At 42.2% G+C, this 27,909-nt stretch overlaps 1 protein-coding gene across 2 annotated transcripts in view; it reads right to left on the bottom strand.

Moving 5' to 3' along the window:
- Positions 1 to 27,909, bottom strand: part of ATP6V0A1 (ATPase H+ transporting V0 subunit a1) — a 92,680-nt gene that overhangs the window by 62,934 nt on the left and 1,837 nt on the right. The window lies entirely within an intron of this gene.

Genomic DNA, 27,909 nt, shown 5'->3' with positions numbered 1-27,909 from the left:
GGAGGTGTGGCTGGTCCCTGGTCTGCTTGGTTGCCAGCACCTGCCTTGTGCAGAAGTTGCCAGATGCTGGTGGGTGGGGCCAGGTCAGGAGGCTGTTGGCTGCAGGGCCCCCATGGCCCTGGGGCTAGTGCTGACTCAGTGGTGGGCAGAGCCAGGTGTTGGCTTTCTGGTGAGTGGGGTTGAATCCCAGAGCAGCTGGCTGAGGGGTCTAAGGTGAGTGTCCTGGAGTTGGCCTGCTGATGGGTGGGGCAGGGGCCCAAGGGATACTGGGCTACTGCCAGCTTGCTGGTGTGTGGATTTGGTCCTTGAGTCTCTTACTGCAGGACCCTTGGGGTCTCAGAGTTGGTGTCAGTCCCCTGGTGGGCAGAGCCAGGGCCCAGGGGTCCTGGAGCTGGCACCTGCTTATTGATGGGTGAGACTAATAAGCTAGAGAGAGGAGTCTAAGATGGCTCTTGCCAGCACCGGTGTCTGCGTGGTAGACTGAGCTCCCCAAGCGGCTGCTGCCAGAATCCATGTCCCCAGGGTAAGCTCCAGGTGCCTCCTGCTTCTCTGGGAGGCTCTCCAGGATCAGTGGGTCTGGCCCAGGCTGCTTTCAAACTACTGCTACTTCCTTGTGTCCTGTGGCATGTGAAGTTGTGTGTGTGCCCTTTAAAAGTGGAGACTATTTCCTGCACTCCTCTGGCACTCCCAAAAGTAAGCTCATTGACCGTCAAAGCCCAAAGTTCCAGGGGCTCATTTTCCCAGTGCGGAAACTCCAGATTGCAGAGTGCAGTGTGGGGCTTGGAGCCCTTGCTCCTTGGACAGAACTTCTGCAGTTGTAGATATCTTCCCGTTTGCGGGTCACCCACCTAGGGCTACGGGTCTTAACTATACTGCATCTCTGCCTCCGCTGAAACTGTGCACCTCAGACTGAGACGTCGACTGACCCATGTGACCAGGACTCAAAGCGAGCCAAAACTCTGACTGGGATTCTAACCTGTGGTCTTTTTTTTTTTTCCCCTGTTTTCTTTTCTTTTTTTTTTTTAATTGAAGGATAATTGCTTTGAAGAATTTTGTTGGTTTCTGCCAAACATCAACATGAATCAGCCATAGGTATACATAATTAGAGTCACTTACATAGTGTCTGGACTTCTGAAGGCTCAGGTTCTTTGTGTCTCAGTGCGGAAGGAATTCAGTGAGAGGCAAAGTAATGGGCAAGAAGTAGATTTATTAATATTGGACGATTATGAGAGATGCAAGTAGGCAAGTGGGCTCTGCCTCGAGGATTAAGTGGGCTAAAATTTTTTAATCAAAGGAAAGTGGAAAAGTGAAAGTGAAGTCAATCAGTCGTGTCCGACTCTTTGCGACCCCATGGACTGTAGCCTACCAGGCTCCTCCGTCCATGGGATTCTCCAGGCAAGAATACTGGAGTGGGTCGCCATTTCCTTCTCCAGGGGATCTTCCCATCCCAGGACCTAATTGCAGGCAGACACTTTAACCTCTGAGCCACCAGGGAAGACAAGGAAAGTGGGGGAGGGGAGGAAAGACCACCTTCTTTGAGCAGACATCAGGCTTATATCACTAGCTCCTCCTTTTGTGTCAAGCAGAAGAGTTTCTGACTCTACGAAGTCAAACTAGGATTATCATGGCACTTATTCAAATCATCAGAAAGGTGGTAACATTATTCTTTCACCAAATGGCCTGGGGCATATCTTGTGCTTTTATTTATGGCTTTCTAGTTAAGCAAGGCTGCTTCGTTCCATGATGTTCCAATAGCTTTCTTGAGCGATCATTAACTTACAGTGGTCTCTCAAAGTTCCCTAGGTTTCCCTCTCTATTTATAGTCGCTTGTTGGCTTCCCTGGTGCTCAGACTGTAAAGAATCTGCCCACAATGCGGGAGACTGGGGTTCGATCCTGGGTTTGATCCTGGGTCGGGAAGATCCCCTGGAGAAAGGAATGGTTACTCACTCCAGTATTTTTGCCTGGAGAATTACATGGACAGAGGAGCCTGGTGGGCTGTAGTCTCTGAGGTCACAAAGAGTCCGACACGGCTGAGCGACTAACACTTTCACTGTTCCCTGGAACTTCTACAACTACCTGTATATAACTATCCTATTCTATCCCTATAACTTCTACCTGTCTCACTGTGATTCTTTCTTTGTATCTTTAACTGTGGAAGATCTTTTCTACTAGTCTTCTGGTCTTTCTCATCAACAGTTGTTCTGTAATAGTTTATCATTTTGGTCTGCCCGTGAGAAGAGGTGAACTCAGGATCTTCCTACTGCACCATCTTGGCCACTGCCCTCTCAGCATGTTTATAAAACACAACAAGATAAACCCAAATAAAGCAGAAAGGCAGAATTAATAAGTTCTGCCTTTCTGCTCTCTGCCTTTGTGCAGATAGCATGGTGGTCTATGTAGAAAATCTCAAGGAATGTATTTTTTAAAAATACCCTAGTACACAGGACTTCTCTAGTGGTCCAGCGGTTAAGAATCCACCTTCCAATGCCAGGAACTTGGGTTCCATCACTGGTGGGGAAACAAAGATCCCATGTGCCTTGGGGCAACTAAGCCCCTGCACCACAGTCAGAGAAAGCCTAGGCACTGCAAAGAAGATGCAGCACACCAGCACTCCATAAAACAAAAAACCTTCACGAAACCCAAGTAGAGTACACGAGTTCAAAATTAATAAAAAAGATAAAAGATAAAAGATTTGTTAAAAGATAACAAACATAAAAGGTAGTTCTTTTTTCAATATTAATAAAATAGGAAAACTATTAATAAAAATAGGAAAACTTCTGGTAAGATGAGAGAAAGACTAAAAATATAATGAGACCGAGAATTGGTTTTAACCACAGATAATAGAAGAAATGTAAAACATGAAAATGCTGTATACAGTTATAAGTATAAATGTTAATAAAATTTTAACAGACTGGGTGCTTTTATTTAAAAAATTATAAATGAACAAAACTAATTGTGTTATATATGTTTTATTGGCTTCACATATATTTCATATTTTTTTAGCAACTATAAATGCTTTGTGTTTTTGAGGGGGCCATCTCACTTTCAGGATTTCAGGTCCTCAACCAAGGATTGAACCCAGGCCACAGCAATGAAAACACCAAATCCTAACCATTAAACTACCAGGGAACCCCCATAAATGGCATTTTTTTAAAAAAGTTTTAAACGTCTTATATATATTTGGTTGTGCCAGGTCTTAGTTGTGGCACGTGGGATCTAGCTTCCTGACCAGGGATCGAACCCAGGCCCCCCTCCATTGGGAGCATGGAGTCTTAGCCACTGGACCATCAGGGAAATCCCCATAAATGGTATTTTAAATTTCAGTTTCCAAGTGTTTGCTGATACTCTGTAGAAATACAATTGATTCTTATGCGTTTACTTTATATGCTGTAACCTTGCTGAACTCATGTACTGTTTCTAGGGTTTTGAAAAATACATTCCTTGGATTTTCTATATAGACCACTCTGCCATCTGCAAAAGGTACAGTTTTATTTCTTTTTTTTCCAATCTGTATCCCTTTTATTTCCTTTTTTTTTTGCCTTACTATGCTGGCTAGTACTTTCTTGACTTGAATATGTGTGATAAAAGCAGATATCCTTGACTTGTTTCCAATCTTCAGGGGAAATAATTCAGTCTTTCATCATTAAATATGCTGTTAGCTGTGTAGTGTTTTGTTTTTGTAGATGTTCTTTATCAAGTTGAGGAAATTGCACTCTAGTCTTAGTTTTCTGAGAATTTCTGTCATGAATAGGTGTTGAATATTGTCAAATGTACTTTCTGCCTCAATTGAGATGGTCATATGGTTTTTCGTCTTTACCTGTTCACCTGGTGAATTACACTGGTTGAATTTTGAATACTGAATCAGCCTTGCAACCCTGGAATAAACCACACTTGCTCATATATATGGAGAAGGCAATGGCACCCCACTCCAGTACTCTTGCCTGGAAAATCCCATGGATGGAGGAGCCTGGTAGGCTGTAGTCCATGGGATCGCTAAGAGTCAGACACGACTGAGCGACCTCACTTTGACTTTTCACTTTCATTCATTGGAGAAGGAAATGGCAACCCACTCCAGTATTCTTGCCTAGAGAATCCCAGGGATGGGGGAGCCTGGTGGGCTGCCCTCTATGGGGTTGCACACAGTTGGACACAACTGAAGCGACTTAGCAGCAGCAGCAGCAGCAGCAGCTCATATATATAATTCTTTCTTACATATTGCTGAATTCTATTTGCTTATACTTTGTTAAGAATATTTACATGTATATTTATGAGGGATATTGGCTTACCTTTTGTACTGTCTGTCTGGTTTTTTATGTTAGGGTTATACCCAGTCTCATAAAATGGGTTAGGAAGGATTCTCTCCTCTTCTCCTTTCTGAAAAAAGACTGGGTAGAGTCAGTGTTAATTCTTTGTATGTTAAGTGGAGTTTCCACTAAAAGCATCTGGACCTGGATATTTCCTTTTTTTAGATTTTAAATTACAAATTGAACTTCTTTACAGTTATAGAGATAGCAAAGCTACTTCATGTTAGATGAGTTCTGGTGGTTTGTGTGTGAAATTGGTGTGTGGAATATTTACTCAGTCTCAAAATACCACCCTACAAAATACTTATGGATGACAAAGAAGAAAAGACTAACTTTATAATCTGGAGAAGGAAATGGCAACCCACTCCAGTATTCTTGCCTGGAGAATTCCAGGGACGGAGGAGCCTGGTGGGCCACAGTCCACAGGGTCACAAAGAGTCGGACACAACTGAGTGACTAACACTTATACTGGAAAATCGGACCTCACCTTAACTGATCAAGGTTAACACCACAAGCAAAGGGCAAATAAAAATCATGTACCACTTGATAGGATACAATGAAAAGAACACAGCATCCCTTTCATGCTCTTCCTGTCAACGTTAAAACCCTAAATCCAATCATGGAAAAAAAGCACATCAGAAAGCCCAAATTGAACAATATTCTGCATGATAATTGTCCTGTAATCTTAAAAAATGACAATGTTATGAAAGTCAAACGAGAAATGAGGAACTATTTCTGTGATTCATGGAGACTAAAGAAAGGTGACAAGTAAATTCAAAGTGTGAACTTAGATTGGATCACTAAGTGATAAAGGACACTATTAGGACAAATAATGAACTTTGATAGGTAGCTGAGAACCAGATGGTGCATGTATTGATATCAATTTCCTGATTTTGATGGCTGTTCTGTGGTTATGTATCAGAATGGCCTTGTTTATAGAAACAAGGTATTTGGGGTTGATGAGACATCATGTTGCCGACTTACTCTCAAATGGTTCCAAAAATATATACAACCTTTTTTGTACTTAGAAATTTTCTGTAAGTTTTAAAATTTTGTAAATTATAAAAATTCCCAGATAGATAGCCTCTTTCTATTTTGCTCACTCTATCAATGAAAAGTCAATTAACTACCCAGTTAATAATTAAAAAGGGAATTTTATTTGAGCCAAACTGAGGACTATAACCCGGGAAAGCAGATTCTCAGAAAGCTTGGAGAAATATTCCACCTCTTAGAAGCTGAAGGCTTTATATATATTTTTGAGACAAAGTATCATACATCAAAATGACATACTGATATTTTACATAAATTCACCAAGGATACACAGTTCAGGGAAACACCTACAAAGTGGAATAGCAAGTCACCATGACTCCCTACGGAGCTGAGAAAGAACACTGTTCTTTTAAGAAGTTCAAATCATCTTTATGGTTGGAGGCGCTCTGGTTAATGCATAATACAGGTACACACTGCACTTTAGGGAGGGAGGAGGCCCAAACAAACACGGAGACAGAATTTTCTGTTTAATTTTTTTTCTTGTCCTGCTTGAAAATGTAAATTTTATTTCATTGACTCTAATATTCTAAGACTCAGAAACATTGATGGATATATTTTATATATACTTGCATTGGGTATCATTGACTCATTTGAAATCTTTATACTTCTCGTGCATTTATTTCCTTGATGAGATTACTAAACACCCAAAGGATGTAATTTTGCTTCTATTACCTTTGTATTTCCTTATTGTATCTAGTAGCTGCTGTTTTTAAAATATTAATTTATTTTTTTATTTTTTAACCGCACTCTTCAGCATGTCGGGTATTAGTTCCTTGGCCAGAAATCACATGCCCCCTGCAGGGCAAGGGCAGAATCTTAACCACCGGTCCTCTAGGGAAGTCCCTCAAGTAGCTGCTGTTAATAACCACTTGTAAACACTAAAGGTTTTGGAGCATGAATTATCTGAATAGCTGAATTGCTTCTTTCAATTTAAGCCCATGCAGAAAACTTTAAATCAAGTCATATGATGGACCCAGGAGCGAAGTCTGTGCTGACTGCTCTTTCACACCAATCATCGGCCCCTGGGATTCACAGAAATCTGCACCTTGTTGGAAAAATGAGTCATTCCACCAACATGCAGCTGGACTCTCACACCCAGACCACAATGGAAATGTGGAAATCTGAGTGGCACACAAGGAATCTACATACAAACAAGAGTTCACACTCTTCCTGTTCTGTTACATTGTGAAATGGAAACATTGTTTCCTGGGAAACAAGCCAGATTCCACAAATGAAATGGTTTGCTTAAAAATGCACAGCTGCTAAACCCTTACTGTGCTTTATTGAGAGTGTCTTGTTTTAAAGGTCTAGATTTTGTTCCAGCTGCAAAGTTGAAAGGAAGAGGGGTACTAGCGTGTGCAACAGAATGGGTTTAACAGAAAATCTTTTTGAATACGAGTTCTTAACTGGTTCAAGTGCTCCAAAGGGAAAAAGGTTCTGTGCATGTCTTGCCATCAATGGTAGGTCAACCATTCAGATATGTGCCTGTATACAAGAGAATGCATTTCATCCTCAAAGCAACCTTAGTATTTATTATGAGAAAGTTCAAATGTAGATGACAGTACAGAATAACATGAAGATTGTCTATGCACCTGTTGCTTGCATCAACAATTATTAATATGTGGCCACCTCATTTCACGTATAGGCCCACCCACTTCCCTCAGGATTATTTCTTATTTTTAAAATAATTTTATGTATTTATTTTTGTGTTGGGTCTTTGTTGCTGCTTGGGCTTTTCTCTAGTTACGGTAAACAGGGGCTCCTCTCTAGTTGTAGTGCGAGGGTGTCTCATTTCAGTGGCTTCTACAATGGCAGGTGGATTCTTTACCACTAAGCCACCGGGGAAGCCCCCCTCAGGATTATTTTAAATGCTGTCTTAGATGTGATCTCATTTCATCTGTAAATACTTCAGTGTGTATCTCTTAAATATAAGGATTATCTTTCAAGCATAACCACAGTGACACTGCTGCTGCTGCTGCTGCTGCTGCTGCTGCTACGTCACATCAGTCGTGTCCTACTCTGTGCGACCCCATAGACGGCAGCCCACCAGGCTCCCCCGTCCCTGGGATTCTCCAGGCAAGAACACTAGAGTGGGTTGCCATTTCCTTCTCCAATGCAGGAAAGTGAAAAGTGAAAGTTAAGTCGCTCAGTCGTGTCCGACTCTTATCGACCCCATGGACTGCAGCCCACCAGGCTTCTCCGTCCATGGGAGTTTCCAGGCAAGAGTACTGGAGTGACAATGACACTATCATACCTTAAAATTTAGTAATGATTCCTTGAGGTCAGCAGATACCTAATCAGAGTTCAAATTTCCTGATTGCCTCATAAACCAGTTTTGTTTTTGTTTACAATGTGTTCAAGTGAGGGCTTCCCTTGTAGCTCAGCTGGTAAAAAATTTGCCTGCAATGCAGGAGACTCCGGTTCGATTCCTGGGTTGGGAAGATCCTCTGGGGAAGGGATAGGCTACCCACTCCAATATTCTTAGGTTTCCCTGATGGCTCAGCTAGTAAAGAATCAGTATCTAAATAAAGTCCATATACTCTGATTCTTTGCAACCCCATGGCTTATACGGTCCATGGAATTCTCCAGGCCAGAATACTGGAGTGGGTAGCTTTTCCCTTCTCCAGGGGATCTTCCCAACCCTGAGATCGAACCCAAGTCTCCCTCATTGCAGGCAGATTCTTTACCCTCTGAGTCACAAGGGAAGCCCATACTGTAATTAGTTGACTTTTTCTTTTCTTATTTTTTAAAATAAGTTTTTTAAGTATTTAATAAATACTAAGCTTGTTTTGAGGATGACATGCATTCTCATGTGTATAGGCAAATATCTGGTTGACCTACCATTGATGCAAGAAGTGCACAGAACCCTTTGGTGCACTTGAACCAGTCAAGAACTGGTATTCAAAAAGGTTTTCAACATTAGATTAGTTTCAGGTATACAACATAATATTTGATATTTGTATATATTGTGAAATTATTTCCACAGTCTAGTTAACATTCATCACCATACATAGTTACAGAATTTTTTTTCTTGAGAGAAACTTTTGAGATCTACTCTCAGCAACCTTCTTTTCTTTTTTTTTTTTTTTTTGGCCACACACCCGGTGGCCTGTGGGATTTTAGTTCCCTGACCAGGGATCAAACCTGAGGCCCCTGGATTGGAAGTGCAGAGTCCTGGACCCCTAGGGAAGTCGCTGGGACCTCCAGGGATGTCCCTCAGCAACTTTCAAATATGCAGTACAGTACTGTTATCGAGAGAATGTGTGGTGAGTCTGGTTGCTTACAGCTCAAAAGCCGATAAACAGGCCAGGTTGGTGGAAAGGAAAGTTTGCTTTATTTCCGATGCTGCAAGTGAGGATTTGGAGGGAGGGTTGCAGACATCTGTCCGAAGGCCGACTCCCACACCCCATCAACGGCAAGCAGTGGGGCAAGAGCTTTTATAGACAGAGTGGGGGTTGGGGAGCTACACGTAGAAACAGCACAGTATCTCTAACAATCATCTTCAAAGTGGTCATCAGTGGTCTGATCAGCATCATCTTGGTGGTTTTAGGTCCAGTTCATCTTCAGCTCCAGGGTCCATTTGTCCCCATTTCTTTGTGACCAATTCTCAGAATTGTGGCAGCTCATGTCCTAGGTACAGTCATCATGTAGTTAACCTCTGCACCTGGCGTTTCAGCATCTGTAAGACGGCTCACAGGATCTGGCTCAGAATATTATCTGCGGCCCTTGAGAAAGAACTAAAGCTCCTTGACTATGCTTGATGACTCCATTATTATTATTATCTCCTTTGTTTCCACATTTCTCACTTGATTAAAGTTTTCTACAGACAAAAGGCAGACAGAAGACATGGTGGGAGGGGGCAAGGACCTTCTCTGTTTCAGTACTATCAAATAGATTTTGAAGTCTCCTTTAATGTGGTTTTTTCCCTCTTTGTCATCACTTCTTCCTCTTCCCCAGCTCCTCGTTCTGTCTCCAGTTTGTCTGTTGGAGAAACTGGGTTGTTTGTCCTGTAGAATGTCCCACCTCTGGTCTTGGCTTATCGCATTCTTACAGTGTTGTTTTAATATATTTTCCTGAACTCTGTCTTTTCTGAAAACTTGAAGTTAGATCTGGAGTTCCAATCAGATGCAAGTTTGACTGTCTTGCTGCTGGTTTTTGTCAAAAATACTTCATAAGTGTTGGTGTGTACCTCCTGTTACATCACACCCCAGACACACAATGTCAGTCCTTTCCCCTTTAAAAAAAAAGAAAAATGATTTGTTTATTTTGGCTGTGCCGGGTCCTCACTGCTGTGCAGGCTTTTCTGTAGTTGTGGGGAGTTGGGGTGCAACTCTCAGTGGCAGTGCAAGGGCTTCTCATGGCAGTGCCTTCTCTCGCTGCAGAGCATGGGCTCAGCAGTTCCGGCTCCTGGGCTCTAGGGCACGGGCTCAATGGTTGTGGTGCACAGGCTTAGTTGCTCCTGGACAGGTGGGCTCCTTCTGAATCAGGGATTGAACCAGTGTCTCCTGCATTGGCAGGCAAATTCTTTACCACTGAACCTCTAGGAAAGCCCAGTCCTTTCCTGTTTTGTGATGTTATGATTAATGAATGAGGGGTGAGGGGGCATTTTCTTGAATCTTTATTCCATAAATAAAAGAATGGGACTTCCCTGGTGGTCTGGCAGCTAAGACACTGCGCTCTCAATGCACGGGTCTGGGCTCACTCTCTGGTCAGGGAACTAGATCCCGCATGCCAAAAGGAAGACTGAAGATCCTGCCTGCTGCCACTAAGACCCAGGGCAGCCAAATAAATAAAATAAATAAATAAATATTAAACAAAAATTATTGAAAAAATCATAAATAAAAGAAGAAACAGACTGTTCTTCCCCACCACCTCTGCCAAAAAAGAAAGATTAATGAGTGGGCTTAGGTGTTGTTAGTTTCATAAAGGGCCTCCCACAATTAAGAGTTCTCCATCAGGCTCCGGGCTTCCCTGGTGGCTCAGCTGTAAGTAATCTGCCTACCAATGCAGGAGATGTAGGTTCCATCCCTGGGTTGAGAAGATCCCCTGGAGAAGAAAACAGCAATCCACTGCAGTATTCTTGCCTGGGAAATCCCATGGACAGAGAAGCCTGGTGAGCTACAGTCCACGGGGTCACAAAGAGTCGGACTCGACTTAGTGAATAAACACCATGCCACATCAATCTCCACCTAATATTTTTAGCAGGCATTCAGTTCAGTTCAGTTCAGTTCAGTTCAGTCGCTGAGTCGTGTCCGACTCTTTGCAACCCCATGAACCGCAGCACACCAGGCCTCCCTGTCCATCACCAGCTTCTGGAGTTCACTCAAACTCATGTCCATCGAGTCGGTGATGCCATCCAACCATCTCATCCTCTGTCGTCCCCCTCTCCTCCTGCCCCCAATCCCTCCCAGCATCAGAGTCTTTTCCGATGAGTCAACTCTTTGCATGAGGTGGCCAAAGTATTGGAGTTTCAGCTTTAGCATCAGTCCTTCCAAAGAACACCCTGGACTGATCTCCTTTAGGATGGACTGGTTGGATCTCCTTGCAGTCCAAGGGACTCTCAAGAGTCTTCTCCAACACCACAATTAAAAAGCATCAATTCTTTGGCACTCAGCCTTCTTCACAATCCAATCTCACATCCATACATGACTACTGGAAAAACCATAGCCTTGACCAGATGGACCTTTGTTGGCAAAGTAATGTCTGTGCTTTCCAATATGCTATCTATTGGTCATAACTTTCCTTCCAAGGAGTAAGCGTCTTTAAATTTCATGGTGACAATCACCATCTGCAGTGATTTCGGAGCCCAAAAATTAAAGATAATTTTCTAGATCATTATTTCACTAGCAGGTACAAAACAATGGTATTCTAATTCTATCGTTCCTTCTTCGTGTATAAGCTGAAATAATTCTATAAATAAGACCTTACCAACTACTTGCTTACCCTAAGGCACAATTTAAACAAAAGGGGTAGGGTAAATCCTTAGTTATTTCAATTTAGCTCCAGTTTTCAGAATAATACGTTGGTTATCTAGTATTTTCCAACAGTGATTTCTGAGGAGGTGTTTTTTTTTTTTTTTGCTTGTTTGGCATCACTGTTAATTTATGAATTTAAACATATTTAATATACCACCTTGGAGAAGGCAATGGCACCCCACTCCAGTACTCTTGCCTGGAAAATCCCATGGACGGAGGAGCCTGGTAGGCTGCAGTCCATGGGGTCGCTAAGAGTTGGACACGACTGAGCGACTTCACTTTCACTTTTCACTGTCATGCACTGGAGAAGGAAATGGCAACCCACTCTAGTGTTCTTGCCTGGAGAATCCCAGAGACAGGGGACCTGGTGGGCTGCCGTCTCTGGGGTCGCACAGAGTCGGACACGACTGAAGTGACTTAGCAGCAATATACTACCTGAAATCAAATAACTGGAAAAAGGAATTAACAATGCTTTTCTACTACTTTACTATTATAGAAAGAAGGAGATTAGTTAATAAATAAATAAATTAATATCAGGAATTTCTTTTTAAAAGCATTTCCAGGAGCAACCTGGAATATTCATTGGAAAGACTGATGCTGAAGCTGAAACTCCAATACTTTGGCCACCTGATGCGAAGAGCTGACTCATTGGAAAAGACCCTGATGCTGGGAAAAATTGAGGACAAGGGGAGAAGGGGGCAATAGAGGATGAGATGGTTGGATGGCATCACTGACTCAACTGGACTTGAGTTTGAGCAAACTTGGAGATAGTGATGGACAGAGAAGCCTGGTGTGCTCCAGTTTGAGGGGTCACAAAGAGTCAGACGCGACTGAGCGACTGAACCACAAAAAAAAGGAGCAACCTAAGTATCCAACTACAGATGAATGAATAAATAAGATGTGGTGTACATATATACAATGGAATAATACTCAGCCATAAAAAGGATAAAATTGTGCCATTTGCAACAACATGGATGAACTTGGAGGGTATTATGCTAAGTAAAATAAGTCAGAGAAAAACAAATACTGGTGTGATATCACTTATATGTGGAATCTAAAAATATGGAACAAAATAGTGAATATAACAACAAAGACTCACAGATAAAGAGAAGAAGCTAGTGGTTTTCAGTGGGGAGAAGGAGGTGGGGAGGGGCAAGATAGGGGCTGGGGATTAAGAGTTACAAACTACTATGTATAAAAGAAATAAGCTACAAGGATATATTGTATAACACAGGGAATATAACCATTATTTTACAATTACTAATAATGGATATAAACCTTTAAAAATTGAGCCACTCTGATGTACACCTGAAACTTACATAATACTGTATACAACTTTCAGTTCAGTTTAGTTCAATTCAGTCGCTCAGTCATGTCCGACTCTTTGCTACCCCATGGACTGCAGCACGCCAGGCCTCCCTGTCCATCACCAACTCCTGGAGTTTACCCAAACTCATGTCCATTGAGTTGGTGATGCCATCCAACCATCTCATCCTCTGTCGTCCCCTTCTCCTCCTGTCCTCAATCTTTCCCAGCATCAGGGTCTCTTCAAATGAGTCAGCTCTTCGCATCAGGTGGCCAAAGTATTGGAATTTCAGCTTCAACATCAGTCCTTCCAATGAACACCCAGGACTGATTTCCTTTAGGATGGAGTGGTTGGATCTCCTTGCAGTCCAAGGGACTCGCAAGAGTCTTCTCCAAAACTACAGTTCAAAAGCATTAATTCTTTGGTGCTCAGCTTTCTTTATAGTCCAACTCTCACATCTATACATGACTACTGGAAAAACCATAGCCTTGACTAGACGGACCTTTGTTGGCAAAGTAATGTCTCTGCTTTTTAATAGGTTGGTCATAACTTTCCTTCCAAGGAGTAAGCTTCTTTTTATTTCATGGCTGCAGTCACCATCTGCAGTGATTTTGGAGCCCCCCAAAATAAAGTCTCCCACTCTTTCTCCATCTATTTGCCGTGAACTGAGAGGACCGGATGCCATGATCTTGTTTTCTGAATGTTGAGCTTTAAGCCAACTTTTGCACTCTCCTTTTTCACTTTCATCAAGAGGCTCTTTAGTTCTTCTTCACTTTCTGCCATAAGGGTGGTGTCATCTGCATATCTGAGGTTATTGATATTTCTCCTGGCAATCTTGATTCCAGCTTGTGCTTCTTCCAGCCCAGCGTTTCTCATGATGTACTCTGCATGTAAGTTAAATAAGCAGGGTGACAATATACAGCCTGGATGTACTCCTTTTCCTATTTGGAACCAGTCTGTTTTGTTCCATGTCCAGTTCTAACTGTTGCTTCCTGACCTGCATATAGGTTTCTCAAGAGGTAGGTCAGGTGGTCTGGTATTCCCATCTCTTTCAGAATTTTCTACAGTTTATTGTGATCCACACAGTCAAAGGCTTTGGCATAGTCAATAAAGCAGAAATAGATGCTTTTCTGGAACTCTCTTGCTTTTTCCATGATCCAGCGGATGTTGGCAATTTGATCTCTGGTTCCTCTGCCTTTTCTAAAACCAGCTTGAACATCTGGAAGTTCATGGTTCATGTATTGTTGAAGCCTGGCTTGGAGAATTTTGAGCATTACTTTACTAGCATGTGAGATGAATGCAATTGTGTGGTAGTTTGAGCATTCTTTGGCATTGCCTTTTTAGGGACTGGAATGAAAACTGACCTTTTCCAGTCCTGTGGCCACTGCTGAGTTTTCCAAATTTGCTAGCATATTGAATGCAGCACTTTCACAGCATCATCTTTTAGGATTTGAAATAGCTCCACTGGAATTCCATCACCTCCCCCAGTTTTGTTCGTAGTGATGCTTCCTAAGCCCCACTTGACTTCACATTCCAGGAGGTCTGGCTCTAGGTGAGTGATCACACCATCGTGGTTATCCAGGTGGTGAAGATCTTTTTTGTACAGTTCTTCTGTGTATTCTTGCCACCTCATCTTAATATCTTCTGCTTCTGTTAGGTCCATACTATTTCTGTCCTTTATTGAGCCCATCTTTGCATGAAATGTTCCCTTGGTATCTCTAATTTTCTTGAAGAGTTATCTAGTCTTTCCCATTCTATTGTTTTCCTCGATTTCTTTGCACTGATCACTGAGGAAGGCTTTCTTATCTCTCCTTGCTATTTTTTGGAACTCTGCATTCAAATGGGTATATCTTTTCTTTTCTCCTTTGCGTTTTGCTTCTCTTCTTTTCACAGCTATTTGTAAGGCCTCCTCAGATAGCCATTTGGATTTTTTGCATTTCTTTTTCTTGGGGATGGTCTTGATCCCTGTCTCCTGTACAGTATCATGAACCCCCGTCCATAGTTCATCACGCACTCTTTCTATCAGATCTAGTCCCTTAAATCTATTTCTCACTTCCACTGTATAATCATTAGGGACTTGATTTAGGTCATACCTGAATGGTCTAGTGGTTTCCCCCACTTTCTTCAATTTAAGTCTGAATTTTAGCAATAAGGAGTCCATGATCTGAGCCACAGTCAGCTCCTGGTCTTATTTTTGTTGACTGTATAGAGCTTCTCCATCTTTGGCTGCAAAGAATATAATCAATCTGATTTCGGTGTTGACTATCTGATGATGTCCATGTGTAGAGTCTTCTCTTGTGTTGTTGGAAGAGGGTGTTTGCTATGACCAGTGCATTCTCTTGGCAGAACTCTATTAGCCTTTGCCCTGCTTCATTCTGTACTCCAAGGCCAAATTTGCCTGTTACTCCAGGTGTTTCTTGACTTCCTACTTTTGCATTCCAGTCCCCTATAATGAAAAGGACATCTTTTGGGGGTATTAATTCTAGAAGGTCTTGTAGGTCTTCATAGAACCATTCAACTTCAGCTTCTTCAGCATTACTGGTTGGGGCATAGACTTGGATTATTGAGATATTGAATGGTTTGCCTTGGAAACGAACAGAGATCAAACAAATCATTCTATCGTTTTTGAGGCTGCATCCAAGTACTTCATTGCAGACTCTTTTGTTGACTATGATGGCTACTCCATTTCTTCTAAGGGATTCTTGCCCACAGTAGTAGATATAATGGTCATCTGAGTTAAATTCACCCATTCCAGTCCATTTTAGTTCGCTGATTCCTAAAACACCAACATTCATTCTTGCCACCTCCTGTTTAATCACTTCCAATTTGCCTTGATGCATGGACCTAACATTCCAAGTTCCTATGCAATATTGCTATCTATAACATCAGAGCTTGCTTCCACCAGTCACATCCACAACTGAGTGTTGTTTTCACTTTGGCTCCATCTCTTCATTCTTTCTGGAGTTATTTCTCCACTGATCTCCAGTAGCATATTGGGCACCTACCAACCTGGGGAGTTCATCTTTCAGTGTTCTATCTTTTTGCCTTTTCATACTGTTCAAAATGTGGCCCACTGGAGAAGGGAATGGCAAACCACTTCAGTATTCCTGCCTTGAGAACCCCATGAACAGTATGAACAATATACAACTATATTTCAGTTTAAAAATAAATGGATTTCCAGGGAATAGAATAGGATTAGTATATATATAATCCAATCTTCTATAGTTTATACATCTGTACTCTTAATAATGAAAATTGTAATATTTTAGACTCCTCCCTCCCCCTCATTTTCTCCATGCAATCAGACACCAAGCCCTACTGATTTTCTCTCCTACAGAGTTCTCCCATCAGCTCTCTTCCTCTACGTACTGGTACTGCTTTAGCTCAGATGATCATCTCTTGCTGGGACTCTTATAGTCGCCTCCTGATAGATCTCCCTGCTTTTAGCTTCAGGCTCTTCCACACTCTCGATTGTTGCTGTTCAGATGCTCAGTTTAGTTGACTCTTTGGGACCCCATGGACTGCAGCATACTAGGCTTCCCTATCCTTCACTATCTCCTGGAGTTTGCTCAAACTCAAGTCCATTGAGTTGACGGTGTCATCGAACCATCCAATCCTCTGTCAGTCCCTTCTCCTCCTGCCCTCAATCCTTCACAACATCAGGGTCTTTTCCAGTGAGTCAGCTCTTCCCATCAGGTGGCCAAAGTTGGAGCTTCAGCTTCAGCATCAGTCCTTCCAATGAATATTCAGGACTGATTTCCTTTAGGAATGACTGGTTTGATCTCCTTGCAGTTTAGGTGACTCTCAAAAGCCTTCTCCAGCACCACAGTTTGAAAGCATCAATTCTTCAGTGCTCAGCCTTCTTTATGGCCCAGCTCTCATATCTGTACATGATTACCGGAAAACCAGGTGGATCTTTGACTAGACAGACCTTTGTCAGCAAAGGTAATGTCTTTGCTTTTTAATATGCTGTCTAGCTTTTCTTCCAAGGAGTAAGCATCTTTTCATTTCATGGCTGCAGTCACTGTCTGCAGTGATTTTGAAGCCCAGGAAAATAAAATCTGTCACTATTTCCATTTTTCCCCCATATGTTTGCCATGAAGTGATGGGACCAGAACCCATGATCTTCGTTTTCTGAATGTTAAGGTTTTTTTTTTGTTTGTTTGTTTTTACTTTATTTTACTTTACAATACTGTATTGGTTTTGCCATACATTGACATGAATCCACCACGGGTGTAGATGCGTTCCCAAACATGAACCCCCCTCCCACCTCCCTCCCCATAACATCTCTCTGGGTCATCACCGTTCACCAGCCCCAAGCATGCTGTATCCTGTGTCGGACATAGACTGGCGATTCGATTCTTACATGATAGTATACCTGTTACAATGCCATTCTCCCAAATCATCCCACCCTCTCCCTCTCCCTCTGAGTCCAAAAGTCCGTTATACACATCTGTGTCTTTTTTGCTGTCTTGCATACAGGGTCGTCATTGCCATCTTTCTAAATTCCATATATATGTGTTAGTATACTGTATTGGTGTTTTTCTTTCTGGCTTACTTCACTCTGTATAATCGGCTCCAGTTTCATCCATCTCATCAGAACTGATTCAAATGTATTCTTTTTAATGGCTGAGTAATACTCCATTGTGTATATGTACCACAGCTTTCTTATCCATTCATCTGCTGATGGACATCTAGGTTGTTTCCGTGTCCTGGCTATTATAAACAGTGCTGCGATGAACATTGGGGTACATGTGTCTCTTTCAATTCTGGTTTCCTCGGTGTGTATGCCCAGTAGTGGGATTGCTAGGTCATAAGGTAGTTCTATTTGCAATTTTTTAAGGAATCTCCACACTGTTCTCCAAAGTGGCTGTACTAGTTTGCATTCCCACCAACAGTGTAGGAGGGTTCCCTTTTCTCCACACCCTCTCCAGCATTTATTGCTTGCAGATTTTTGGATCGCAGCCATTCTGACTGGTGTGAAGTGGTACCTCATTGTGGTTTTGATTTGCATTTCTCTAATAATGAGTGATGTTGAGCATCTTTTCTGAATGTTAAGTTTTAAGCCAGCTTTTTCACTCTCCTCTTTCGCCTTCATCAAGAAGCTCTTTAGTTACCCTTCACTTTCTGCCATTAGGGTGGTGTCATCTGTGCACCTGAGGTTATTAATATTTCTCTTGAAAATCTTGATTCCAATCAGCTTGGGATTTATCCAGTCCAGCATTTTTCATGATGTACTCTGCATAGAAGTTAAATAAACAAGGTGACAATATCCTGACAATAGCCTTGACAAAGTCCTTTCCTAATTTTGAACCAGTCCATTGTTACATGTCTGATTCTAACTGTTGCTTCTTGACCTGCATACAGGTTTCTCAGGAAGCAGGTTAGGTGGTCTGGTATTCCCATCTCTTTCAGAATTTTCCACAGTTTGTTGTGATCCACACAGTCAAAGTCAAACCTAGACAGTCCATGAAGCAGATGTTTTTCTGGAATTCTCTTGCTCTTTCTATGATCCAACAGATGTTGGCAATTTGATGTCTGGATCCTTTGTCTTTTCTAAATCCAGCTTGTACAACTGGAATTTCTTGGTTCACATACTGTTGAAGCCTAGCTTGAAGGATTTTGAGCATTATCTTGCTAACATGTGAAATGAGTGCAGTCATGCAGTAGCTTGAATATTCTTTGGCATTGCCCTTGTTTGGGATTGGAATGAAAACTGACCTTTTCCAGTCCTATCAATTACATTTCCTCAAATCAATTTTCTTTCTAAAATGCAAATCAGTTCCTCTCCCTCTTTAGGTTAAAGTCCTTAAATAGCGTCTTTTAGGATAAAGTCCAAACATCTTCGCATGATTTCAGGATGCTCTGCAATTGAACAATGTTTCCTGCCTAGCCCACGTTTAGCCTCTCAGCCTCTAAATACCTTAGCCTTCAGCCTTAATAAGCTATTTTTCCATGCCTTTACCAAGATCTTTCCTTTGACTTAGAATCCCAACCCCCACCTACCTTTTTCTGCTTGGCAAATTTCTTCTTCAAGTCACAGCTCAACTCCTCTGAAACGTCTCCTGTGTCCCTCACATAAATGTTAGCACTTTTCCCCTCTGCTCTCATTACTCTTGCAATGCTGTCTTTTACAGTAGTTAGTCCACTAAATTGTAATTGTTGGCGTACATATCTAGCTCCCACGTTGCACTGTAAACGCTGGATAGCAGGGACCATGTCTTTCCATCTTTGGTTCCCCAACTCCTAGCACTAGAAATAGCAATTTATAGGCACTTGGTATTGCTAAATATTTGCCTGAATTAATGATGTTCAGGGGCTTCCCTGGTGGTCCAGTAGTTAAGACTGCTTCCACTGCAGGGCAGGCAGGTTTGATCCCTGGTTGGTGAACTAATATCCTGAAAGCCACCAGGAGTACCAAAAAAAAATTATGTTCAAAATAAACTTTTTGTAAAATACTATAAGATGCCAAAAGGTTGTCTGAGTTATCAGAGATTAGAATTTATAGTCATAGAATGTCAGAAATGGAAGGAATCTTAGAAATCATCTACTCCTATTTTTTCATTTTCAGATGAAAAAACTAAGAACTAAAAGAGAGGTGAAGAGCTAAGAGAAGGAAAGTCATTCACTTGAAATCACATACCAATTTGGAAACAGAGTTGTGAATAAATATTCTGTTCATCAGATGTTTAGTGCAACATGGATTTCTCTTAGTCTAATAGATTATATGTAACTATTCTAATCAGATTAGAATTAACCAAATATCAAATTAACAGGAGTCCTACTCTATATTTTTTGGATGAGTGGACTGTATTATAATTCAGCTTGAACTGGGATAAGGTTTTGCTGTTACCTTGGTCAGGGTGCTTTATTTTCTTTAACTTGCTGGGAGCTCAGATTAAACTCGTGTGTGTGTGTGTGCATGCGTGCACACACGCACGTGCTCAGTCATGTCCGACTCTTTTCGACCCCATGGACTGTAGTCCACCAGGCTCCTCTGTTCATGGAATGTTCCAGGCAAGAATACTGGAGCGGGTTGCCATTTCCTACTCCAGAAGCTCTTCCCAACCCAGGGATTAAGCCTACATCTCTTGTGTTTCCTGCACTGGCAGGTGGGTTCATTACAACTAATGCCACCTGGGAGGCATTATGCTTCCAGAAAAATCACAAGGAAAAGTATTCCAAGCAACAGTAGTAGCTTTTCGACTCAGCTCTCAAGGAAAGGGGGGAGAGATTCAATCAGCTAGAGAGAAAGTTCTCTCCCAGAATATGGAAGCACCAAAGTAGTTCTAGATGACCAAGATTATTTCTTATTTAGAGATGGTGACATTCTTGGGAAATATGTTGACTGAAATAAGTCACTATTGAAATGGCATCATGTGAAGCTGCCCATTCCACTGAAGTTCTGAAATCTTTCATCATGTAAATAATTTTCTCTTTAATAATAAGAGATGTTTCTCTTTAATAATAAAGTAATGATATGCGAACTGAAAAAAAATTAAAAATAGAGCTACCATATGATCCAGCAATCCCACTGATGAGTATATACCTGGAGAAAAACATAGTTTGAAAGAATACATGCACCCCGATGTTCATCACAGTGCTGTTTACAATACCCAAGACATGCAAGCAACCTAAATGTCCATTGACAGGAATGGATAAAGATGTACTACATCTACACAGGGCTTCCCAGGTGGTTCATGGGTAAATAATCCACCTGCCAATGCAGGAAACACAAGAGACTCAGTTATGTCTCTGGGTTGGGAAGATTCCCTGGAGAAGGAAATGGCAACCCACTCCAGTATTCTTGCTTGGACAATCCCTTGGACACAGGAGCCTAGCGGGCTACAATCCATAAGGTCACAAAGAGTTGGGCATGACAGATAATGAGAAGGACAGGAAAAGAGTTATGGGGAAGGGACAAGCAGGATTTTGGATTTTGGTTGGCTTGGGAGGTGAAGGAGAGAGAGAAGTTAAACATAATTCCAAGGTCTTAAACTCTGATGATTGAGAGGATGATGGTAACATGGACAGAAGTCAGAACATTGTGAGGGATTCTGATTTTTGAGGAAAGATACTAAACTATATAAGTGTTGAGTTGGGATGATGGCGGCATACCCGAACAGGGCTGTAAGCAGTGTAAGATGAGAGCCTGGCATTTAGGAGAGAGGTCAGAACCCAAGGACAACTGTTAAAATATTGAAATAGTTTTAGACATACTGGAAAATAACCACTGGTCTGCCTGGCCTCAAGGGATTCAGCAACACATTTAGGACCCCTGGTGATGCCTGGCATATCAGGGCCCACAACTGTTCTAACACAATAGATGACAGCATCCATCCTGATGAGCTGAGGTCTCTGCCACTGGCTTTAAATATTATTACTATCTCCCCATTTCAGGACCACTGATTTTAGAGTGGAAGGAAGATGAAAAGGAAAAAGGGAAAGTGACTGGGATAGCACAGAGGGCTGGAGGCAGACTCCACATTAAACATCTACATTAAGGGACTTCCCTGGTGGTCCAGTGGCTAAGACTCTGCCCTGCAAATGCAGGAGGGCCTGGGTTTAATCCCTGGTCAGGGAACTAGGTCCCACATGCTGCCACTAAGAGTTTGCATGCCACGAAACTAAGACCCAGTGCAGCCAAATAAATAAATATTTTAAAAAAGGAAAAAAGATCTACATTAAGAAAATAGCATAACAATAATGGACATGAGTTTGAGCAAACAGTGAAGGACAGGAAAGCCTGGCGTGCTGCAGTCCATGGGGTCACAAAAAATTGGACACGGCCTAGCAACTTAACAACAACTATAGAAATAGAAAAGAAAATAACAATAAAATAGAGTAGAAAACAATAGAAATAGAATAACAATAAAAATAGAAAAGAAAATAGCATGAATTTTCATAGAATTATTCATAACAGCGAAAAAAAAAGGAAACAGTCTAAACATCCATACAAACATGTAGCATATCTATACAATAGGATTTAATTCAGCCATTGAAAGGAATGCAGTATTGGTACATGCTACGACAAGGGTCAAGCTTTGAAATGTTATAAAAGAAAGAAGCTGGACACAAAGGGCTATGTATTCTATGATTCCATTTATATGTGTCCAGAATAGGCAAATCTTTAAATAGAAAATAGACCGTCAGGGACTGGGGAGCAACAGCTCGTGGGTCTGGGGTGACTATGTTTAATTTTACCCGAGTCCTGTGAGCCTGGAAAACACTGAGGATCAAAGGAATCTGCCTCCCTTTTTGTGGTCTGCAAAGAACCACCCTTCTCCCTCTGATTCACTGATGCCCCTCTTGTTTATTTGTGTCAAGAACAAGACCTTCTACATTCCCATCTTTGCCTTATAAATAATTAAAATGAACCATTGGTGGGACTTCCCTGGTGGTCCAGTGCTAAGATTCCGAGCTTCCAATGCAGGGAGCCGGAGTCTGATCCCTAGTCAGGGAACTGGATGCCACATGCTGCAACAAAGATCTGGTACAGCCAAATAAATACATTAAATAAATAAATAAAACGAACTGCTTATCCCCTTGGATCACTCGGGACAAAATGCTTATTAACAGAACTTTGCTTAAGTCTCTCCTCCCAGGCCCTTGACTTTTGGCCCACCCTCAGCCTGAAAGTGAAGTTGCTCAGTCGTGTCTTATTCTTTGCAACCCCATGGACTGTAGCTACCAGGCTCCTCTGTCCATGGGATTTTCCAGGCGAGAGTACTGGAGTGGGGTGCCATAGCCTGAACCAACATACAACCTGGCCTGCGGAGAGGCTGGCAGGCTGGCTTCAGGAAAAAAGCATTCTTTGCTCGTTCTCTCATTATGCCATCCTTCCAGCCCATTCCCTGATCCTGCTTCTTTCCAGCCTTGTTGACTTCCCTCTCTACCTCTCAAGACACTTGCTGATCTTATAGTCATGGCATTCTCTTTATTACAATAGACTCCCTACCCCTGACTGCTATAGTCCCTTTCCTCGCCTGTAAAAAATCCTTCCTAATAAAGTCTGTCTTTCCTAACTCTAGATTTTTAAAAAATTTTACTGGAGCATAGTTGCTTTTAGGAGACACGCTGGACTGGAAGAAACACAAGCTGGAATCAAGATTGCCGGGAGAAATATCAATAACTTCAGATATGCAGATGACACCACCCTTATGGCAGAAAGTGAAGAGGAACTAAAAAGCCTCTTGATGAAAGTGAAAGAGGAGAGCGAAAAAGTTGGCTTAAAGCTCAACATTCAGAAAACAAAGATCATAGCATCCGGTCCCATCACTTCATGGGAAGTAGATGGGGAAACAGTGCAAACAGTGTCAGACTTTATTTTTGGGGGCTCCAAAATCCCTGCAGATGGTGACTGCAGCCATGAAATTAAAAGACGCTTATTCCTTGGAAAGAAAGTTATGACCAACCTAGATAGTATATTCAAAAACAGAGACATTACTTTGCCGACTAAGGTCCGTCTAGTCAAGGCTATGGTTTTTCCTGTGGAGATGTATGGATGTGAGAGTTGGACTGTGAAGAAGGCTGAGCGCCGAAGAATTGATGCTTTTGAACCGTGGTGTTGGAGAAGACTCTTGAGAGTCCCTTGGACTGCAAGGAGATCCAACCAGTCCATTCTGAAGGAGATCAACCCTGGGATTTCTTTGGAAGGAATGATGCTAAAGCTGAAACTCCAGTACTTTGGCCACCTCATGCGAAGAGCTGACTCATTGGAAAAGACTCTGATGCTGGGAGGGATTGGGGGCAGGAGGAGAAGGGGACGACAGAGGATGAGATGGCTGGATGGCATCACTGACTCGATGGACATGAATCTGAGTGAACCCCGGGAGATGGTGATGGACAGGGAGGCCTGGCGTGCTGTGACTCATGGGGTCGCAAAGAGTCGGACCCGACTGAGCGACTGAACTGAACTGAACTGAACTGATGGTTTCTACTGTACAGCAAAATGAACCAGCCACACATATACAGATGTCCCTCTCTTTTGGACTTCTTTCACATTCAGGTCACCACCGTGCATTAAGTAGAGTTCCTTGTGCTCTACAGTATAGTCTCGTCATTTATCTATTTTCTACATAGTATGGATTTGTTTTTTAAGTGACATATTTTAGTGGTGATGAAAATATTATAAAATCGATTATGGTTACCACCTTTGTGAATGTACTAAAAACCACTGAAACTGTACACTTTCAGTAAGTGAATTGTATGGTCTGTGAGCTATATCTCAATAAAGCTACTGGTTGTTGTTTTTTAATTTTTTAACTAGTTTTAAAAGCTTTTTTTTTTTTAAGACTATGAGAGAAAGAAAAAAAAAAAAAGCAAACAGGACAAGAAATACTGTGAATAAAAACAGTAAGGACTTCCCTGGCGGTCCAGTGGTTAAGAATCCATCTGCCGATGCAGGGGACACAGGTTCAATCCTGGGGTTGGGAAGATTCCACATGCTGCAGAGCAACTAAGGCCGTTTGCCACAACTGTTGAAGCTCACACGCCCTAAAGCCCATGCTCCACAGCAAGAGAAGCCACTGCAATGAGAAGCCTGTTCGCTACAACTACAGTAGCCTCTACTCGCCACCACTAGGGAAAGCCTGGGCAGCAATGAAGACCCAGCATGGCCTAAAGATAAATAAATAAACATTTAAAATAAATGAATAAAATAGTATAATTATAAATATAATAATAATACAGCTTCACAAAGGTCAAGAGGGAGAGTCTTAATGGCAAATGGATCACTAGTGCTAAATGTTGTGGAGAGTTCAAGTAAAATTAGAAAAGAGATAATTGGTAGAATATGGAGTTTATTCGTGATTTTTAAGTGCTCTTTTAGTAGAAAGGAAGCCACCTTTTTGGATTAACTGAAGAAATTTAAGGACTGAATTGGGAGTAAGGGATATGCAGTTTTAGAAAACAATGAACCTGAACGGGAGAAAATGAACGATCCAACCTTGGAAGGTCAGGGAGGGAAAACCAGTTAAGACTGCAGTGTTGGTTTGTCTGTGTGTGTGGTTTTTTTTTTTTTTAGGTTAAGAGACCAGTGCATGCTGAAGGTAGAGGGGACAAAATAAACAATAATTAATTAATAAATGGAGAAGGCAATGGCATCCCACTCAAGTACTCTTCCCTGGAAAATCCCATGGATGGAGGAGCCTGGTGGGCTGCAGTCCATGGGGTCGCTAAGAGTCAGGCAGACTGAGCGACTTCACTTTCACTTTTCACTTTCATGCATTGGAGAAGGAAATGGCGACCCACTCCAGTGTTCTTGCCTGGAGAATCCCAGGGACCATGGAGCCTGGTGGGCTGCCGTCTATGGGGGTCACACAGAGTCAGACACAACTGCAGTGACTTAGCAGTAATTAATGAACAATTTTCATTGCTTTCTGGCTCAGGAAACTTATCCTATACATTAAAGTTTGAAGGAAAAGAAAGAATGGATTTTTTTAAAGATATTTTTTATGTGGACCATTTTGAAAGTCATTGCATCTGTTACAATATTGCTCCTGTTTTATGTTCTCATCTTGGCCTCGAGGCATGTGGGATTTTAGCTCCCTGACTAGGGATCAAATCCACACCGCTTGCCTTGGAAGGGGAAGTCTTAACCACTGGACCACCAAGGAAGTCTCAGGCATTTCTGAAGAAGAGAAATATGTAAATATTACAGGCACTTTTCATATACGTCAGAGGGGCAAGAATTGTGCCTATGAGTCTAGGGAGAAAAACATTACTGCTGTCTGTGGCAGCTGTGAGCCAGCTGCTGAGGACTGGTTTTCCATTTGAGATGGTTTCTCCGATGTGAAGACACATCATTCATCATTCATCCCAATCATTTATAATTAACGAAGCACATTGTCTCCCTAGGATTCTCCAGCACGTATCCAAAACAGAAGGGACCACACTGCATGTTGCACCCCTCACACCTCGTTGGTGCTCCCTCAGTGTAAGCTGGTAAGATTTAAGGCAGAACCTTGATAAGAGAATGCCTGGCTACTCCCCCAGCCCCCACCTCATGTCCCTGCAGAAAGGGAGGGGGTGGAAAGGGACGGGAGGCTGTACCCTGTAAACCCTTCCCTACTCTCCCAGGAAGTGGGGACAACCTTCCCTGAGCTGCTGGAGCACCTTCCACTTTGTATCAGAAACTATTTATGCATCTGTCACCCCTGCTACGCTATGAGCTTCTGAACAGGAGGGACTGGGCTTTTTTGAAGTTCCCAGCCCGGTAGCTGGCTCCTGGCAAGTAGTCACACTTTGCTGAACAGATGGATGGATAGAGCAACACGAGAGAGAGAGCTGTGAGATTCCAGCTGCTGACAGGGTTGCATCCTGGTGTTCTTTTTCTGGGCCAAAGGGTTGTTTGTTTCCACCTCTCTATCCCTTTTCCAGACTGCCTCACCAGCTGAAAGCACACAATGGAACAGTGTGCCTTTCAGCAAATAGAGTGAGCAATGGAAAATGCAAAGCATCAACCCTGAATGCAAGCTGTGGCAGGCCGGACACGATTCCAAATGAAGAGAAACTGCTTATTTTCACTGAAACGGAGTGAAGTTCCTCTGGGAAGGATTGTTTGGCTCCCATTCTGAGTGCCGGTATTAATAGAGCTGGGGCACCCAGGCTCAGCACGCCCCCTGTTGGATTTAGCTGACATTTAGTAACAAGAGGAACCGGAGAGCATCCTGTCTGATGCAAATCCAGGCGAGCAGCAGGAGGGCTCTTTCTGCGAAATTCTCAGAGCCATCAGATGAGTCAGAGACATATTCACTAGACTATCCCTGGGATATAATTTGACTCATAAAAAAATATGGACATTCTTTTTTGAAGACCAGAAATCCCTTCCTGATGGGAGAGTCAGAATGGCATGGACTTGATTCTTTTTATGCATGCAACCACAAAAACAAATCATCCCCAAAAACTTCTCTTCAGGATTCCCCAATGTAATCTGTATATCTCCATTGATAGACAACTGGTTAAATAAGTATAGTATACCCTTCCCCGGTGACTCAGTGGTAAAGAATCCACCTGCCAATGAGTTTGATCCCTGGGTCAGGAAGATTCCCTGGAGAAGGAAATGGCAACCCACTCCAGTATTCTGGCCTGGAAAATCCCATGGACAGAGGAGCCTGGTGGGCTACAATCCATGGGGTCACAAGGAATTGGACACAACTTACCAACTAACCACACCCATGCACATTGGAAAACAAGGCCTCTCTCGTACTGATCTGAACAATCTCCAAGATATATATTAGTAACTGACAAAAAAGCAAAGTGCTGATATACATATATGGTGTGCAAAGACTTCCTAGAGAAGATTCCACAAGAAAATAATAATTGTTGTCCCCTGAACCAGAAATTAAGTTTGCTTCAGATAGGAATAGAAAGAAAACTTCTTTTCACTATATTTCTTTGTGTGCTATTTGCAATTTGTATCTTATGTGGCACCTATGAAAGCTAATCAATATTTTAAAAATAAGAACCTTATGAAGGTCCAGTTAGTCTCCTTACTGTCACTCTTCTTTCTCTCCAGAAGTCTTGTCAATTCTCAGTGGAAGGAACTTAAAGTGTTATAACACATTTTTTTATCAAATTCTAAAATCAATAGGTAATCTATGTTCTAGTATATAAATACATGTGGTTTTATATACCAGTTCATTCTATTTGAATTTCAGACAAAAAAGCCACTTGTTTCTGTGGAAACAGCAACTGAAGTGTCAGGGGAAATATTCTATTCAATAGCTGTTGGGACTATTCCAGATGATTCCAGGCTATCCCAGACAGTGGGTTCCTCAGCTTCTTTCTAGATTGGTGGCTTCTCTGACTGGATTAATAGGGCATGGCAATTTTTCATGCTTCCTAAAGATAATGCATGCCAGATGAGAAGTGACCTTTTGCCAAGATCATCATTGATCCAGCTGGGGAAACCCAAGGTTGGTTTCCTAACCAGGGAAAAGGTTTGCAGCTTTTCTGGGGGAAAGGGGGCTGGTACTGCTCCAGTGCTGTGCTAGAGATTAAAACTGGGGAGAATGGGCATTGGCTCCTGGACTTCTTGATCCTGCTCAGAACTGCCTGCTCCTTCGTACCCATCATAGTGGGAAATATATTTGTAGGTTGACAGGCAGGTGGCACAAATGGGTGGCAGCATCTGCCCCTCCCTGTGCTGGTGAAAGATACAGCCTGCTAAGATGGAAAGTGCCAGAGGGGGGTCCTGACACCTGGTTTGAGCTCCAAGCTAAGGTGAAGTTGCTGGCAAACCTCCTGGCAAGTCATTTGCCCTCTCCAGAC

Source organism: Ovis canadensis, chromosome 11 (genome assembly GCF_042477335.2).
Source record: "Ovis canadensis isolate MfBH-ARS-UI-01 breed Bighorn chromosome 11, ARS-UI_OviCan_v2, whole genome shotgun sequence".
NCBI classification, from domain to species: Eukaryota; Metazoa; Chordata; class Mammalia; order Artiodactyla; family Bovidae; genus Ovis; species Ovis canadensis.
This window is presented reverse-complemented; position numbering and strand designations above follow the sequence as displayed.